The following is a 12,258-nucleotide window of genomic DNA, read 5'->3' as shown; positions in this document are numbered from 1 at the left end:
GTTCTCATCATTTGACATAATGATTCGCTGTATCTTTCATGATTGATTCAATTGTATTTATTAAGCACTTACTGTGTGGAGAACACTGTACTGAGCTCTTGGGAAAGTACAATAAAGCAATAAGGAGTGACAATCCCTGTCCAAAAGGAGCTCACAGACTAAAGGGGTGGAGGGGATGCTAAGTAGGAGCAACCTTACTAAAAATATCTTGGATGAGAAGCCTTTGAAGCCCTTGATGGAACCTGCTGGTCAAAAGGAATAAAACTGATAAGGAATTTGGCCAAGATCTGAACATTCTACCTGAGTATTCAAAAGACCTATAAAACTCTGATGACACACACATCTGCTCACAAATAGCATTTTAGGTATAGATAAATTGAAAAGAATGCAAGAAAATTAATTCCATAAGAGATTTAAAAGAAGCAGCATAGCCCAATGGATAGAGCCAGGGCCTGGGAGTAAGAAGCACCTGATTTCTGATTCTAGCTCTGCCACTTGTCTGCTGTATGATCTTGGGCAAATCACTTGACTTCTCTATGCCTCAGTTACCTCATCTGTAAAATGGGTATTAAGACTGTGAGCCCCATGTGAGACAGGGACTATGTTCAACCTGTTTAGCTTGTATCTACCCCAGAGTTTAGAACCATGTTTGGCACATAGTAAGTGCTTGATGTATAGTAAGGTATTTGTTAAATACCATCATCAGTAAATAAGGATTGATCCTTGTTGGGTTAATGAACTTGTCTCACACTGGGCCTGTTCTCTTCTTGTCTCTGCCCCCTTACATACTGGTTTTCATTAAGATTTGGCTCTAGGAGAGCAACCCCCTCCTGATTTCTACCCATCAGGCTCCCCTGTCTGTTGCAGTGGTCTCCTTACAGTTCGCTGCTCTGTAGCATTTGAGATAGTGCTTCACTATGTCTTTAAAGCATATCCTAGCTTTCTGGGTTACCTGTGACCCCTTCCAATTCCCTGTGGATCAGCTGCTTGGCTATCCCATTGTCATCCAATCTCCTGACATCCTGACAAACTAACTGACTGCGTTTTAGAATGTTATTGTTGATCATCAGGTCCTGCCATGAAATTTTTGTTATGTGGGAAATTTGGGATGAAAGAGAGACTTGACTGTAAATTGGGAAGACATTTTAATAATCTCCCATCCTAGAAATTGAAACATTGATTTCAAGATGGTTTGGGGCTTTGCACTAAAACAAAGTATTCAGTGCTTTGTTCATCAGTTTATTCCTGCTATTTGGAATAGACAGATGATAGCTGAAGGGAAGCCCTGTTAATCGGTGATCACTTCATTGAGAAATACATTTTCTACTTGCTCCTTTACAAGTGCTAATCACATGGTGAAATCCTTTTAAATGAAGGCCAGTGGAGGGAAAGGGCAATGAACAATTTTGAAAATAATGAATCGGTTTCTAAAACAAATTCATGAGTTAATAACATGAATTATTGATCACCGTGAATCCTTTCATTATGAATCATAGATGGCAACATGATAATAATTCTCCAACTAAAGTAGATTGATTGTTATTGATTTCAAGTCCTGAGTTTTTCAGAAACCAGCTGAAAGGAAAATGATAATAATATTGTTACCCCACTGCCGTAGTTTGAGCTACAGAACTTCCATGGCTTATTCAGAGTTACTTTTATGGAAAAGGAAGTAAAGCTACTAATTAGTCTTGCCAGTAAAGAATCTTTCTTTTTAATGGAAAAAGAATATAAAGTCTGCAAACATTCCTTAATTGAGCAATATACCTTTTTGGTGTATCGTGCTCTATAGCTATGCATGTCTCCTCCAGAGACAATCATCTCTGGAAAGTGACTGCCATTTAATCAGCCATGCTGAAGTTTGCTCAGATGCACTAAGCAAACAGAGACATAAATACTCAACTGCTACTTTCTTCTGGCTTTACATATTTAAAGAGAAGTGACTTGGGTCATCTACTTAACCATCTCACTATTCTTCGCCCTCTCTTCCCCTCCAAACCCAAACCCTGGACCCTGGGGTATGCATTCTGCTACCTCCAGGCAGTATAGTGTTATTGAAGGGGAGCCTGCTGTTCAAGAAAGTCTCAATATAAGAGTTGTACAGCTGTTTTCCCACTAATCCAGCTATACACTTTGATAACACTAAGTGGGTGATGGTAAGGGCAGCAGTTCAGACACAGTAGGCTATGATTTACAGCCTGGATTTTGAATGTTGACCCAGAGAGTGTAATTTGTTTATGATTGTGGGTAGGTTGTGGTTTCAGAGGAACTGTATTGCCAGTCTGTGGAGGGGGAAAGAAAAATACTAACTTGTTGGCGTAAAGATGCTGAAGGTCAGCAATTGGAAGTTTTCTTAGAGATGCATTCGCTCTTTAGCAAACCCAATAAAACCACAACCTCTGTTTGAAAATTTGTTAGGAAATATTATGGGTACTCGAGGGAGTAGAAAACTTATGTTCTAATCCATTTGAAATCACTCTGAAGATCAGTCCACAAACCACATTGTGGATCACTGGCCTGAAAAAGAGAAACTGCAAATTATTTGCCACTAGAATGATAATAATTTAATCTGGAAATTTTTATTAGCGATAAAAATTTTTAACTTGGTTTTGCTCCTTACTGACAGTATTCTACACAGATTGAATGAGAGTTTCCTCATACTCTCTGTCAGTATGTTTGAAAATAGGATTCTCACTCTACCAGATCAAGATGTACAAAACTTGGTATCATTCACCTCTTGCTGCCCCTTCATGCCTGCCCTCTTGAATTTGGCTTGGGTGGGTTTTCACTGATAATTTGCATGTGGCCTTTTTCTTCCTCTCTTGGACTGTGAGGACCTGGATAGTCTGTGATTTTACTCATCCTGTCTGTCCAGGTGTCAGGATGGGTACTTCACTCTATGATTTCTGCTGTGGTTAAAAGTTCATTCATTCATTCAATAATCCATACTGGTATGCCTTTTTCTTCACTTTCAGCATGTATTTTATGGATTTGGCATCATCAACATGAAGTCTGCTGGATGACTCCCAAGCAGGGCTGGTTCCAGATAGTGGGGAAAGTGAAATCACAAGGATCCCTGAACACCAGAAATTACCACCCCCTTTGTACCGTTCTTTCAGATAGGACTGTGGGCTGCAAGAAAATGTTGGGTATCTCTTATTGTGAGATAAAACAACAGAGGGAGTGAGAGATTGGGGTAGGAAGAGGTGTGAGGTGGTTCAAATATATGTGAGGATCTTTGTTGGTATCTGGAAGGCTGCTTTTCCTGCTTGAATCTCTGTCTAAAAGGATCGGAGGATAAAGCAAACAGAGAGGAGATTTGGAAAGGGCACAAAGCTGGATTTAGTTATAAGGAAATCCCAGTGGGATCACATTGGATTCAATTCTTCTCATTTATTATGTATAGCTACAGCTGGGTTACCAAGCTGCTTCAGTCATAAGGTTGGAGTAACATAGCAACAGTCCTTGTTAGATAGAAAACTCAGAAAGGGGAATATCTGAATAGGTTTGTAGCAGCCTACCCATATTTTTTTTTTTTAAATTCTGTATTCCCAGGGTAATATTTATTCTTTTCAGTGGTTCTCCCTAATGCATTTTCTATATACCAAAAGTATGTGTATGATTAGATACTAATGCTTAGGGTCTTCCAAGATATAGGACTCGGGAAGTAGAATATTTATTCATTTGCAATAAAACTCTAAGTATTCTGATTTATGACTACTTCTGGTTTGCAGACTCTGCTGAAGGTTCAGGGAGTGATGCGTAATACAGGCAGACTAAACCTATGGCAAATAAGCAAGCAGTTGTTTCCGGACAAAATACCTGGTAATATTAGACACTCTACTGAGCCCTGGGGTAGATACAAGATGAACAGGACATATTTGTTTTTGTTTTTCAATATTTGTTAAGAGCTTACTATTTGCCAGGCACTGTACTAAGTACAACACAAGCTAATCCAGTCTTTGTCCCATATAGGGTTCACAGTTTTAATCCCCATGTTAAGAATGAGGTAACTGAGGCTCACAGAAGTGAATGACATGCCCACAGTTGCACAGCACAGAAGTGGCAGAGCCGAGTTTAGAGCCCAGATGCTTCTGATTCTCGGGCCCGTGCTCTATCCACTTGGCCAAACTGCACTGTACGCTTTGGAGAGTATGATACAACAGAGTTGATAGACACGTTCCTGGCCTTATCTTCTTCCTTCTCTCCCCACGGATCTGGATAACACAAAGACACTTGTCCTCCCGCCTGACTGGTCCCCTCGTCTTCTTTCCTGCTATTATTTGAGAAGCAGCGTGGCTCAGTGGAAAGAGCCCCGGTTTAGGAGTCGGAGGTCATAGGCTCCAATCCCAGCTCCGCCACCTGTCAGCTGTGTGGCCCTTCACTTCTCTGGGCCTCAGTTTCCTCATCTGCAAAATGGGGATGAAGACTGTGAGCCTCACGTGGGATAACCTCATTATCTTCTATCTACCCCAGTGCTTAGAAGAGTGTTTCAGAAGCACCTTGACTCAGTGGAAAGAGCTTGGGCTTGGGAGTCAGAGGTCATTCATGGGTTCAAATTCCAGCTCTGCCACTTGCCAGCTGTGTGACTTTGGGCAAGTCAGTTAACTTCTCTGGGCCTCAGTTGCCCCATCTGTAAAATGGATTAGGACTGTGAGCCCCATGTGGGACAACCTGGTCATCTTGTATCCTCCCCAGTGCTTAGAACAGTGCTTTGCATATAGTAAGCACTTAACAAATGCCATCATTATTAGTATTATTATTATTTTTAATTATATTACCTGGATATGACAGGAGGGGCTTTGGGGGCTCCATTCTATCTCCTTTCCTGTCCCTTATCCCAGATTTCTGCCTCTTCCCAATGCCCTGGGAAGAGGATTCCAGACCCTCAGGAACCTTCAGTGGTTGCCCATCCACCATCGCATGAAACAAAAACTCCTCACCATTGGCTTTAAAGCACTCAATCACCTCAATCCTTCCTACCTCAGCTTGCTACTCTCCTTCCACAACTCAGCCCACGTGCTTGGCTCCTCTAATACTAACCTTCTCCGTGTACCTCGATCTCGCCTACATCACCACTTAACCCTTGCCCATGTCCTGTCTCTGGCCTGGAAGGTCATCCCTCCTCAAATCTGTCAGACAGTTACTCTCTCCCCATTCAAATCCTTACTGAAGGCATATTTTCTCCAAGAGGCTTTCGCTAACTAAGCCCCCTTTTCCTCATCTCCCACTCCCATCTGTATTTCCCTGACTTACTCCCTTTATTCATCCCCTCTTCCGGCCCCACAACATTTAAGTTCATATCTTTAATTTATTTATGTATATTAATTACTGTCTGTCACCCCACTAGACTGTAAGCTCGCTGTGGGTGGGAATATGTCTGTTCATTGTTGTATTGTCCTCTCCCAAGTGCTCAACACAGTGCTCTGCACATAGAAAGTGCTCAATAAACATGAGTGAATTATCAAATGAGTGAATGAACAGAGGAAATGGAGAAGAGGATGTTTGCTCTGCTTCTTCCAGTCTGGGCTTTGCCTTCTCTCCCGAGGGGTCATCTGTCCTGCAGAAACAGGCTTCTGGCACTGTGCAGCCTCACCCAGAATCAGAAACTCCTGGGGTCAGAATATGTGTAGGGTCGAGGGAGAGGCAATGAATTATTCATTCAGCCACTCTGAGCAGCTTTTGGTAAACCTGGCAAACATACTTGTGTGTCTGTGGGGGTGGTGATGATAGATGAATGTGTGAGATTGCGTGTGTCTGTATGTGAGGATGTATGAGTGTAAGCATGGGTGTGTTATTGTTAGTATTGTATTTTTAAGTATTTACTAAGTGTCATGCACTCTTCTAAGCACTGAAGTAGAGACAAGTGAATCAGGTTGGACACAGTCTCTCTCCCACATGGGGTTCACAGAGAGAACAGATATTTCATCCCGATTTTATGGTTGAAACTAAGGCACAGAGAAGGGAAGCAACTTGCCCAAGATCACCCAGCAAGCAGTTGACAGAGCCGGAATCAGAACACAGATCCTCTTACTCCTGGACCTTTACTCTTTTCATTAGGTCGTTGCTGCTTTGCATGCTGTTTATATGTGGATATTACTCTGTGTGAGCAGGTGCATTTGTGTTTCTGTGTGTGTGAAATTGTGTATGGATTTATATGTGGGTTAATGTTTCAGGGAGTGTGTGAGAGCTTGTATGTTTATATGTGAGTGTGTGTAGTGTGTATTCCTGGGTAGGCAGAAAGATTCAGGAGTAATTGGTGGGCTAAGGGGGAGGATATTTATTGAAGAGAGGGTGAGATGCATAACCCAGACATCTCAAAATAAAGAATTTTTTTGTAGGAGTCTTTATTTGTGTTAATGTACCAATAGCTCAACTAGAAATCAGAGTAAAGTCCTTATTTTGTGCGTTGAAAAATGTAAAGTTGCCCTGCCTGACATTTTGGTTGGAACAATGAGGAAAGAACTGGTAAACTTCACAGGGTCTGCCTGGAAACCAGTCATGTCAGAACAATGCTTTTTCCTGCGTTGCCATCTAGTGGCTCGGCAGGGTTGACGTCATAAACCTGATTCCTCCTTTTCTGTTTTGTGCTGTCTCAATTGTAGGATTACATTCCTCCACGGAAATGATTTCTGTAATATTTTGTCAGGTTATAAAACCCCAAGAGGTCCGTGTTTTTACCTGAGATTTTCTTTTTAGATCACCCGTATGGTTCTCAGTGCATTCAGGGTGTCAGACTAGACTCACCCTGGGTGTGAAACAATTTTAAGTGGGAAGTAGTTGCCTAAAAAGAGTCACTCGCCAGAGGAGGGCAGGTACTCTCCCAAGAACTTATTAATCAGTTAATTAGTGGCACTAATGAGCACTTACTGTGTGCAGAGCACTGACCTAAGTGCTTGGTGCTTGAGAGAGTACAACAGCTTCTGTTTACCTCTTGTATGATCTCATAATTACCTTGCACACATTAAGCACTCAATAAATATTATTAAGCTTGTTGTGTTCAGAGAATATGTCTGCCCACTCTGTTGTATACAAAGTCCCAAGAACTTAGTATAGCGCTCTGCACATAGTAAGCACTCAATAAATATCATTGGTGATGAATGATTGGTAGGTTGAAAGTAGAAGGCCTTCTAGCTTTGCAGGGATTGTGTCTACCAACTCTATTTTATTCTCCCAAGGGCTTAGTTCAGTGCTCTGCACCCAAGAATTGCTCAGTAAATATCGCTACTTGATTTATAAATGCTTGGGAGAGTATAAGAGAACTAGAGCTTACAATCTGGAGGGGGAGACAGTAATTAAATTATGTACGTGTATATGTACAGTATGTAAGGAGGGGTGTAGTGAATATCAAACATTTAAAGGGTAGAGAGCCATGTGCCTAGGCAATCTAGAAAAGACAGGAAGGAAAATGAGGGCTCAGTCAGGGAAGGCCTCTTGGAGGAGATGTGATTTTAGAAAGGCTTTGAAGGTGGTAAGAATGGTGGTCTGTCACAGATGAAAGGGAAGGCTATGGGCAAGGGGTCAGTGATGAGATGGCCAAAATCATAGTCCAGGGAGTAGGTTGGCGTTAGAGGAGCAAAGTGTGCAGTCTGGGTAGTAGTAGGAAATCAGAGAGGTGACCTGAATTAAGTGCTTGAAAGCTGATGAAAGGAGTTTGTTATGGAAGGGGACAGGTGAGCCCTGGAAGTTCTTGAGGAGTGGGGAAACATGGACTGAACATTTGTTTAGAAAAGCGGTCCAGGCAGCCAAGTGAAGTAAGAACTGGAGTGGGGAGAGACAGGAGGCAGGGAAGTCAGCGAGTAGCTTCTGTGCAGTAGTGCTGAAACAAGAGGCAGGAAGGCTAAACGAGTCTCGGGTGGGATGAGGTGTTGGGCACTATGCAAGCCTCCTGTCTGCAACACCCAGAGCAGATGGTCCTGGACCTGGCTCGACAGTTGGATCTAGATGGAGGACCTCGGCTTCACAGCATGGTTGAATGAGCTCCCTGCAGATCCCAGCTCCAGATTGATCATGTTTCTGACGACTTCAATAACCTATCACCAGGCTAGAGATGGAGGATATCAGTGGGCTAGCAGCGGATTAAACTGGGATACATGGTCAGCCAAAAAGTACACCATGTTAGGGGGACATAGAAGAAAATACCTAATAGCAGCATGGTCTAGTCGATAGAGCACAGGCCTAAGAATCAGAAAGATCTGGGTTCTAATCCTAGCTCTGCCATGTGTCTGCTGTGTGGTACTGAGCCTGTGCCTCAGTTATCTCATCTGTAAAATGGGGATTAAGATTCTGAGACCCATGTGGGACAGGGACTGTGACCAACCCCATTTGCTTGCATCCACTCCAGTACTTAGTACAGTGCATGACACATAGTAAGTGCTTAACAAATGCCAGAGTTATTATTAGTAGTAGTAGTATTTAGGGTGAGGGAGGGTATGATGAACTCTCTGCATTTCTTTCCAAGGCTGGCATTTCATTACTTCGAAATCTGTTCTGCTATTGAATGAATAATTGTGTGGTCTAGTTTCAGGGGATCTGAAGAGAATATTTTCCCTTTTACAGAGGGCTGTGTATGTTAATTTAATCATTATTCTTTTGAGCTCATCCCATGAGATCATTTCAAAACAAAGGACAAAATTTAAACCAATATTTTATCTCATTTCTCCCCTTAGGCCCAGGAAGGTAGCAACACAGAGCCCTCTCCAGAGCTGAGGGGATATATATATATTTTTTTTCCCCAGAGTTCCCCTTCCCAATTGTCTCCTCAAGTCAGGCTTGTGACTGCAATCACTTCCTCTGGCAAAGCAGATTCTTTGCATTACTTCTGCAGAGGGGAGAGCAAGATTCTGCCCCATAATAGCAGCTGTATAAGGGGAATCATTTTGTGGCATATTGGCCACATATTTATGTGATGCACATTTGCTGTTGGAGGAGAGTTAAAAAAGAGGTAAAGGAGACAAAAGTTTGGTACTGCTAACAGTCAAACTGATTTCACAATCTTTAGGCAGGAACAAGGGGTCTTCTGATGTCACACATTGGCACTGTAGCATGGAAGATTCAGATAGGGTATATAACTTGGCAGAGAAACTACGAAATGTAATTCCTAGATAAGATCTACATTTTTGCCCCTACAGCTTCCGGAAGCAATTTAACTATTTTAATAAGGACCTTTGGGAAAGACAAATAAGGTCCAAATGGACTCCAGAGGCTTTGAATGCTTCAGTTAATTCAACCCAAAGTTTGGCTCTTTGGCACCTTTCAGTTCAGATTATGTGAAATCCTGAATTTTGTCCCACCCTTAGGTCATCTGTATCTGAGATTCTATGAATCTTTGGAGCAACTATTGAGGCACTATTTTGTGTTCTATTCAGACCTCCAATTAATCCATTAACCAATTCAGTTGGAGACTCATTCTGTTATTTGCGTGTTATTCTATGTGACTGTTGGTCTACTTCATAAAATTGACCTACAAATTCACACTTGTGGCATTCTACAATTTGATATGTTTTTGTTTCACCAGTCAGAAGCAGTGTTGCCTTGTGGATGGAACACAGGCCTGGAGTCAGAAGGTTCTAATCCCAGGCCTGCCACTTGTCTGCTGTGTGTGACCGGGGGCAAATCACTTAACTTCTCCGTGCCTTAGTTACCACATCTGTAAAATGGACATTGACTGTGAGATGTGGGTAATGGTTTGTGTCCAACTTGATCAGCTTGTATCTACCTCAGTGCTTAGTATAGTGACTGGCACATAGCAAGTGCTTAACAAACACTAAAAAAAAATCAGATTTTAGTGTTGGTCATTTCAATTTTAGTGCAGTGTTAAGCACATAGTAAAAACTTAACAATTACTACAATTCTATTGTTAATAATAATCTGACTTTATCTCTTCCAGCAGGGAAAAATGCTCCTCAGAAAGCTTGGGTTGACATCAGGTATCTGCTAATGAGATGTTAATAGACTTTGACCAATATGGAGTGAATACTTGTTCTTCCTCTCCAACAACATACCAAGTCAGGCTTCACCTAGTGTTTGTACAAGTTAGATACCCAGCAGGGAGTATTTATCGAATCAATCAATCAATCACTGGTATTTATTGAGTGCTTACTATGTGCTATGTCTACTCATCCATAAGCATTGAGAGGTTCCCCTGTCAGAAACTTCATCATCAAATTCAAAGGCGAGCAAAATACACATTTGTATTGTATTCTCTAATATTTGCAAAAAGGACAAAAGCCTCAAAGACTTATTTTCAAGGGTAGAAAAATCATATAAATAACTCCATGAGCAGGGAATATTGGTCACATCATATCAGACAAAAGACTCTGAAAGGGGAAAAAATATGTTTTCTTTAACAGATTGTATCTGCATCTGTTTATCTCCTTTCAAATGCAATGAGTGTCATCAGGCAGTAGGAAACTGAAGGCAAAAGGAGAGAAGCTGTCTTAACAAACTGTCCTTGCTGCACTTTGAATTTTGCTTTAAGTGGTTCTTGAATATCCTTTTTCCTTTAAGTCATTCACCTCGTGCTGATGAGGGAGGAAGTTTTTGCAATGGCCCAAGAAACACAAACTGTAAACTATAAATAAGTTGAGATCCAAATGTTGCTTTAATCTTCAGAATCTCAAAAAAAAATCCCCTGCACATTTAAAAGATTAAAGTGTAATAAAATGAAAGGAAAAAAATGAAAATGGTTTTATCTAAGTATTTATATGGATTTCTGTGGCTGAGCATCAATAATGCAGTACTTAGTCAATAAGAACATATAATACTATATAGGAAGAAGTAAGAACTAAACTTTTTTTTTCCACTTTTCTTCCTTTATGGTTTGAACTGGCCATGTATCATCCCCCCTTTTCCCAAATTGAAAATCAGTTCATGAGGACAATCTCCACTCCATCCATATTTTCAATTTGAAGACTGCATCTAATGTTGCCTTTCTGCTGGAACAACATTACGGCACTTTTGAGTTCTCCATACATTCTTGTTTGGATCTCTTGCATATGTAACAGTCTGGCAACCCAGATTCATAGTACATTAGATACATGCTGCCCCTTCTCCATTCTTCTGCATAAAAGCAGTTCTGCTTCTGACTTGAATTTTGCAACCATTTTTTCCCTGAAAAATGGTCCCTGTTTATTTCTAATTAAATATTACATCCATTGGGTCCAATAAGTTGCTCTTGTCAAGTTGATTGTTCTACTTATCAGTAAATGGGCTAGAGACTGTTTATTGTCTGCCAATCCCTCCACTGTTTTCATTCTATTTGTTGGGATGCAATTTGGAATGTATGTTTTCTCCCTAATTCTTGGAATAACCAAACCATATGTCCTCATCATCATCACTCTTCTCATGCTATAGTTTGTTGTTACACAAGCCCAGTGTAGAAACACTCATAATTCCAAATTGTTTTTTGTTGGGGTGAATTTCCAGAACAATTATGCTCTTAGAACACTGCAGTATTTTCTTTGTGTTGACCATCTCTGTAGTGTTACACTTACAATGAAATTCTAACTCACTTCACTTTAGTCATTCCCCTTTCTCCACAGTCTCTGCCTCCTCAACATTCCGGCATTGATAATCTGCCTCTATATTTTGCTCTTTCCATTGAGTCTACACAATTTGCTAAAGTGCAGGAACGATTCCTCAACTCTACAGATATTGAACAGCTTTGGCTGTTTGTGTCCCTTGCTCTGCACATTGTAAATGCTTAATAAACACTGCTGATCCATTACTGTTTACTGTCAGTGATAAGCTTCTCCACCACCAACACCTATTTCAGGGTTAGGCACACCAGGAAAGCTCAATGAATATTGAATGGTGATTTTTCCATTTTGCTTTACCATTTATACTGCTGTTCTATCCACCTAAGTGAAGTCAAATTTAGAGGACTACGTAATGGCTTACAAGAACATGAGAAACTTTTGTTCTGAATATTCTATGGTATGTTTATGGAGCTTTTAGAGGGTTCTTTAACTAAAAAAGAAACTTGAAAGAAATGTCATTTGGACTTATTTTTTTTTTAATATACTCAGACAATGACTTCACAAAAACTTCAGGTCATGGATATGACCCAATTCATTTTTCAGCCAAAAGCTACAACATTTCAGATTCACAGATGCCTGCACATCCATTTCCTTCCTTTTCAAAGAGCTTCAAAAGGAATGGCTTTCCCTCATTGTTTTTGCCCAAGACGCAATAAATGAATATTTAATCATACAATGTTTACATTTGCATTAAGTAGGATCATTAGAATCAGTAACA

At 40.8% G+C, this 12,258-nt stretch overlaps 1 protein-coding gene across 5 annotated transcripts in view; it reads left to right on the top strand.

The window, feature by feature from the left end:
- Positions 1-12,258, top strand: part of CACNA2D1 (calcium voltage-gated channel auxiliary subunit alpha2delta 1) — a 439,415-nt gene that overhangs the window by 331,355 nt on the left and 95,802 nt on the right. The window lies entirely within an intron of this gene.

Source organism: Ornithorhynchus anatinus, chromosome 13 (genome assembly GCF_004115215.2).
Source record: "Ornithorhynchus anatinus isolate Pmale09 chromosome 13, mOrnAna1.pri.v4, whole genome shotgun sequence".
Lineage (NCBI taxonomy): Eukaryota > Metazoa > Chordata > Mammalia > Monotremata > Ornithorhynchidae > Ornithorhynchus > Ornithorhynchus anatinus.
The sequence above is the reverse complement of the archived record's forward strand: the minus strand, read 5'-3'. Positions and strand labels throughout refer to the sequence as shown.